This window comes from Vigna unguiculata, chromosome 10 (assembly GCF_037176805.1).
Source record: "Vigna unguiculata cultivar grain cowpea cultivar isolate G323 ecotype 2 chromosome 10, ASM3717680v1, whole genome shotgun sequence".
NCBI classification, from domain to species: Eukaryota; Viridiplantae; Streptophyta; class Magnoliopsida; order Fabales; family Fabaceae; genus Vigna; species Vigna unguiculata.
Window position 1 is genome coordinate 44374425 of NC_140801.1, and position 7251 is coordinate 44381675.

Below are 7251 nucleotides of genomic sequence, written 5' to 3' on the forward strand. Positions count from 1 at the left end.
CTTACACTTAGATTACTTTTGACACCAAGTACCGAATCAACTATGTTCGATCATATATCTCAATATTATCTTTTGATATACTTCAAAATATGTGAACCTAGTTTTAACCTAAGTGAAAATGAATAATCAATTTCTATTATGATAGGACACCATCTTTCATTCTTGAGTTAAAGAAGACAAAGAAAACATTAACAAAATTTTAATTATTTATGGTGAAAAGACTTGATTATTTGGGAGAATTTTAATCTAATTAATTTTTTTAAATACTGATAAAAGCTCATTCTAAATCCAATTTAATTTATAAAAGAGGAAAAAATGTTTATGGAAGTGAAGGTACATTCCAATAGGAGTGAAGAACCAAAGTCCAATGTTTGTGTCCCTACTTTTTCCACGTGTAGGACAGCCATGTGAGGAAATTGGATTTTGTATTGAGCTCTAAGCCTTGACACACGTCCTAGGTTGCTTCACTTTTCATATTCTCTCTCTTATCAAACAGTGCATGCCACATGCTTTGTCTAACATATTACACGGTCAAACCCAACATCATGCTACTTTGTCTTCAACTCATTCAAATCCATACATACATTTTTCAATTTACTCATTTTAATCTAAAACATCAATTATATACCTCTATTCTTCTATCTTCCGTTTTTATGTTCTAAGAAAATCATTTTTTAATAATTAAATTTTAACAATTTCATATAAAGTTTTTTTTTTTATATTTTAAAATTATTTAGAAGATATCACTATAAAAGATGAGTTAAATATATTTTTGGTCATTTGACTTTCAGTCAATTTCTGAATTAGTCTATTTTAAAAAATTTTGACCAATTTAGTCATTCATCTTTTGAAATACATGGATTTAATCATTTTAATCAATTTTTTTTAAATTTAGTTGACATTTTAAGCGTGTTTTATAATAATATTTGACTTAACATTAAAACAAAAATGTATCAAATAGTATGAACAACTCAAATACAATTTTGAAATGCGTACGAAACATCAAATAAACTTAACAAAATTTGATTAAAATAACTAAATCCACGTATTTCAAAAGTTGAAGAACTAAATTGGTTCAAAATTTCGAAATAGACTAATTTCAAATTTCACTGAAATTTAAGGGACAATAACATATTTAACTCTAAAAAAATTATCAAAATATAATTGTCTTTTTACATATGAAAGACATTCTCATTCAAACTAAACTTAATCTTAATCTTTTTTTGTTGCATCGACTGATACTTAAATATACCTGTAAACAGATTAAAAAAACTGTATTTAAAGTTATTATTTTGTGACTTCGTGTGAATTCACTTATGCTAATAAATACTCAAATCATAATTAGCTACTTTTTGTGTTGTGTGTGTATACATATACTAGAAGGAACTACATGCATCTTCATTTCATAAGAAGCAATTTTGTTTAGATATTTAATTTAATGCAATAGCACATTTAAGATGTTTTCATATTCAAATAAAATATATAATAAATACAAGTAATATTATTATTAAGTAATATTAATTTTTCGTATTATTAAAGTCTTTTTGAAAATATTTAATATTTTATTTTACTCGATAAGATTTAATTGAAAATAAATATAATAATTAAAATCAATTTTTTAGAGAAGACAGTTGAATTAGATATGGCTATGAATTATTAGCACCCAAACACGTTGAGTAGTTAACAAGATGCATTTTCAAAATTTGAATTCAAGATTATGTATATTGGTATTGGAAAAAAAAAATCATTTTTCTAAGACCACTAAACATATATGCAAAATTATTTCAGTTTAATCTAATCAATGATATTATAAAAAAATCTTTTAAATCAAGTATAATAATCCTTATATGTCGACATTTAAAACTTCATTAACTAAAAATAAAAGAAAATATAGTTAATAATACATTTTATATATATATATATATATATATATATATATATATATATATATATATTAATATGAAAAGTGCACTACTTAACAAAATAAAATTCTTTTAAATCATAAATATAAAAACAAATACTCAAATTACAATACAAAACTTAATATTTTGTGAGTACTTTAACAATTAATGTTGATATGTGAAGTTGGTCCCAAATGAGCAAGACAGAATTTACCATCCCTCGTGTATTGAATGTAATTTTATACTAAAAGGATCAGAATATTAATACAAAGTAAAACACATGATATGCATTTTTAAAAGTTAAAAATAAAGGACTTAAACTCATTGTTATCCTCATAATTTTATTAAATTTTAATTCCTATGAAAAATTAATTGTACATATGGTTCTTTGTTTTTCTCAAAAATATTAAATAATTCCACACTACTATTCATTGAAAAGATGTTAGGTTTTTCTTGATATATAATATTGGACTAAAATATTTTAGAAGATTACAGGGAAAAAATTTAAATAAACGAAATTAAGAAATAAAAATATTTAAGTCTCGGAAACAATCAAAGGTTGAAGATGCATATGTTGATTAAGACCTTTGTGAAGTTCAAGTGGTCTTTGATACAGAGAAACACAAGGACAGACACAAACTCTACACCCACCGCCACTATAACATGCTATAAATCAATATCAACTTTTTTTAGGTTATTTTCTAACATTTTGTATTGGTTAACTTATCCATGTATTTATTATTTAGCTTTAATCAGTCTGATGAATCGACTTTTGTATGAATGACATTGATTTTTGTTTGGACGTGTCAGTTTAATATTCGTTTTTAAAAAGATGTTAATTACATATCAACTTATAAAAAAATATTTCAATTAGATTCTAATTAAAAAATATAAGTATTATTGAAAATGTTATACTGATATTTTTTATTGAAAATGATGTTATAACATTATATTTTTATAATTGTTAACTCATGTTTTATTATTCACGACTTTTACCACTAAATTTTGTTCTAAAAGATACTTAATTGAAGCATTTTTTTTAAAGTTGGGACACAATTGACACATTTTTAAAGGTAAGTATCAAACTGACACATCTAAATGAAAGTGGGTACCATCCGACTAATTAATTAAATCTATTATTTATATAGGAAATAGATTTCAACGTCTACTACATGTAGATTTTAACTATTGTAGAGTTTTTCATATTTCATATATTTTATATTAGTTGAATGATAAATAAATTCGTCATTGTCAAAACTTTTTTTTGTACGAAAAATTCCTACATTAATGGAGTATGTATGAGTATGGAGAATGACCAATTTTTTTTAATTATATATGGGGACGAGGATACAAATTACATATCAGTCACGTCCATATACCTCTCATAATACTCATTCTCGTCCTATTCATATTTATATTTTTAAAATATTTATAGTCTACTAAGTAACATTATATATATATATATATATATATATATATATATATATATATATATATATATATTATATTATATATATATACTACACACTTTCTTTTTTTCATTTTTGCTATTGGTTTGACTTATGAAATTCATTTACATCTCCTAGAAATTTTTTCTCTGATCATACCTTTTGATTCAAATTATGTATGTCAATTAATATCTTTTATTTCTCACATGTGAATGTATCTACTCTATTTAAATATTTTTTTATTGTATATTTTCTTTTAACATAAGAATGTTTAACCGTGTAAATTAAGTGTTGAATAACATAAGTCTTTCATCTATTAGATAATATAAAAAACTTATCATCTTTATTCTATTATTATTATTATTATTATTATTATTATTTTTTGTTTTATTTGAAAAACTCTTTTGTTTTGCTAAAATAATTTCTATTGTCTCTCACACGTTCAACTAGGTTGATATTTGAAAAATTTTATTGATCTCTAAATTCTTTTTCATCTTATCATACCCTTAACTATACTATATTTTTTCATCTTACCATATCCTTAACAACTATCCATTTGTATTCCTTTGTGCAATTTCATTTAACAGTTTATCAAATTATTTCTATTTGATAATTTTTTTAATATTTTTATTTGTTGTTTATTTTTATCATTGTCGCAACCGAAATCGTGACGAGACAACGAATCAAAAATAAAATTTGAACAATACAAAGAATGTGGAGTCGCCACCATATAATTTATTTTGGAGAACTTCGAAAAAACAGAAAAGATAAAACAATGTATGCGAAAACTAGATTTTGGGTCCGGAAGTCGGTTATACGTAGGGTTAGCACCCTACAAAGCTCGTCCTAAGACGATACCTCTAATTAAATGTGCAAAAGTTATATGGTTTTCAAAATATTTTATTTTCCCAAAAAAAAATTATAAAAGAATGTACAAAAGAGACAAAAATAATTGTTTAGTTTTTTGGGTCTGACGAGGATTAATCGTTACTCCTACATATCTTCATTCACAATGGAGAATTAGGTTACGTAGTTCTTTAACAACCTTCTAGAAATTGTTGATTTAATTTTTTATTTTTTTATAATTTTGAAAACATTTTTATGTTTTTTAGTATTTTTAATTATTTTTTATTTTTGGTTCTTTATATATATATATATATATATATATATATATATATATATATTAGGAAAAAAAATTGAAAATGAGTGTTACGCGACGCGAGCGACTGGATAGACACTAAAAGAAATGTGGGAAATATTTGTTTATGATTAAAAAATATAATGTAAAATGAAAAAAATAAATCAAAAGAAATAGAAACTAACAGTAACATAGCTTCCAAATTTTATAATATATGTTCTTTTCTATATCAATATCACCATCTCATTTTCCCAACAAAGGTATAAAGGAGATTTCTCTATATAGGTGGTAATGGGAGAGAAAGAGGAAGTGTACAGAATATATCTTTTTTTGTTCGATTCCAAACTCATGGTCTTAATTATAATGAACAAATATAAGGAAAGAATTAGTCATGATAATAGCACATCACGAGAATAAAAAAATTGCAGAGCACAATGTCAATCTTCATCAATAATATTGATTCTAATCATTAGAAGAGATATTGTTTCTAATTATTAGAATCATCTCACTATTTTCTATATCAGAAACAAACAAAGGTAGAAAGTACGTTGGTTGGGTTGTTGGGCTCATGAGGAGGAATGCGATAAATAAAAACCAAATTGAACTCTTCCTTCTTTTTCTACTTTTTATTTCATCTTTTGTTTGCTAAAATTAAAGTTTGAGAATCTTGGAAGAAAATTTTATTTCACCCTTTTTTATTTACCATTAACTAAAAACTATGATGCACCAATACTTTAACTTGAGTCACGTATCTGAGTCCGATACATATACATGTCTGATACTTTAGGATATTTATCAATGAAGTATCTAATTTATAAAGTCGTAGTACACTATAAGAAAATCTTTGAATAATGACCAATTTTAGTGACAAAAAATAATTAGTCACTATATAGTGTCCAATTTAGGTACCAATTTAAAAACTAAAAATTATTGACAACTAAAATAATTCCAAAAAATTATAATTGGTCTATAAATTGATAATTAAATAGTTTCTATTATGAATTGATTTCTAAATTGGTCACTAACATTAGTTACCAAGATTTTGACTACCAAAGTTTCTAACATATTTTTGGTTACTAAAATTTGTCATTATTTAAGAGTTTTCTTGTAATGGTACTTTTATGGTGACAATAATTTATATTTTTTTACTTTAGTATCGTATCCGTGTATCATAGATTAAATATTGAATAATTATAAAAGGAAAAAAAAGAAAACATAAAAGACAATGGTAGCATGACGCTTTAACGATAAAACCAAATGGCCTATACAGGTCTCGAACCTGTGACCTTCAGGTTATTAGCACAACGCTCTAACCAACTAAGCTAATAGGCCATACATTTTTCTATTCTAAATAACGGTTAAACTTGTTTATTGAAAAAAAAAATATCCGGTATTGGAAAAATAATTTGATACTGACTAATTATAAAAGGAAAAAAACAAATAATTGTATATTGACTAATCTACATATTAAGAAAGTAAGATATTACCAAAATTACTATATTACCTATTGTCTTTTATTGACAAAAAACCATATTTTTATTCTTTTTGAAAATAAATTTATTCATCCAACAAAATTGGGTGTTGACAATCATGTAGAATGTTTGTTTTGATATTTTTTATATAATATATTTTTATTTTCTAACCCATTATTATACGTGTAATTTTATCACTATAATTGTATAAATACATGTTATTTACTATAATATAATAATTCAATGTAAATGTTGTGAATCTTTTTTATCACCATCCAACATATAATGAAATTCAAAAGATAAAATATCTATGATAAATGTCAATTATTATTAAGTTTGATATTTGTTCTTTGTGTGATTTCGATCAAGTGATGTATTATAATTTTTATTAATGTAAAAAAGATTTCATTAGAATTTAAAAAATTGAAGTAAACATACATTTAAAATATATTTTAATGTAAATATTTGTTTTTCTTTAGCATAAATATCAGCATAAGTAATTTGAGGTGTTTGGGCAATCTAAACCTGTTTTTAGCTCAACTTGGTACTATAACATCCCGACCGGATATTAAGCATTTAAATAGTAAACTAAAGAATTATTACATCAACTTCCTTTATTAAAACCTCATTTCCCACAAAAGCGGGAAATTTAAAACTTTTATTATAGTAATAAATATTCTCATAATCTCTATTATAACTCAACTTAAAATCCATAATAAAATTCAAGTTTAATAATATAAATTATTACAACTGTTCCAAAACATAATAAAACTCTGAATAAAATTTTGAATCCTAATCTAGCCCTGCTCCGGCTCGAAGTCTCACCAGATTCACCTGCAACATCATCTGCTCCCGTGTACCGCGTACACAATCATCGTCAAACACAAGCAAATAGGGTGAGCTAATAGAATAAAACATATATATACAATGCATTCATATATAACACACTCGCACCAAAGGAATTTCCATCCTTTGATTTCATACCACATGGCCACAACCATGTTAACCGTGTTCTACATCTTCTAGTGAGTATCCCAAGGTGTCTTGCTGTCATACCTATCGGCCACAATCGATAGAGCACGTGCGGGAAACCATGCTACAGATCACACATCGTAACGCCAGGTGGTGTAAGACCCGGGAAAATTAAATAGTTATTTAGTTAATTATTTAATTAGGACGGGTAATGAGAAAATTTAAAGCAATAAATGTGAGGGACTATGACGTGGAAAAGTACTAGCTCAAGTGGTTGAGAGTACTTTATTGTGTGTGAGGACTTGGGTTCGAGTCCTATG

The 7251-nt window shown here is 25.0% G+C and overlaps 1 non-coding gene across 1 annotated transcript; it reads right to left on the bottom strand.

Moving 5' to 3' along the window:
- Nucleotides 1–5745: 5745 nt before the first annotated feature.
- Nucleotides 5746–5819, bottom strand: TRNAI-AAU (transfer RNA isoleucine (anticodon AAU)). The gene has a single exon. It is a non-coding gene; the product is annotated as a tRNA-Ile (tRNA).
- Between the last annotated feature and the right edge of the window lie 1432 nt (nucleotides 5820–7251).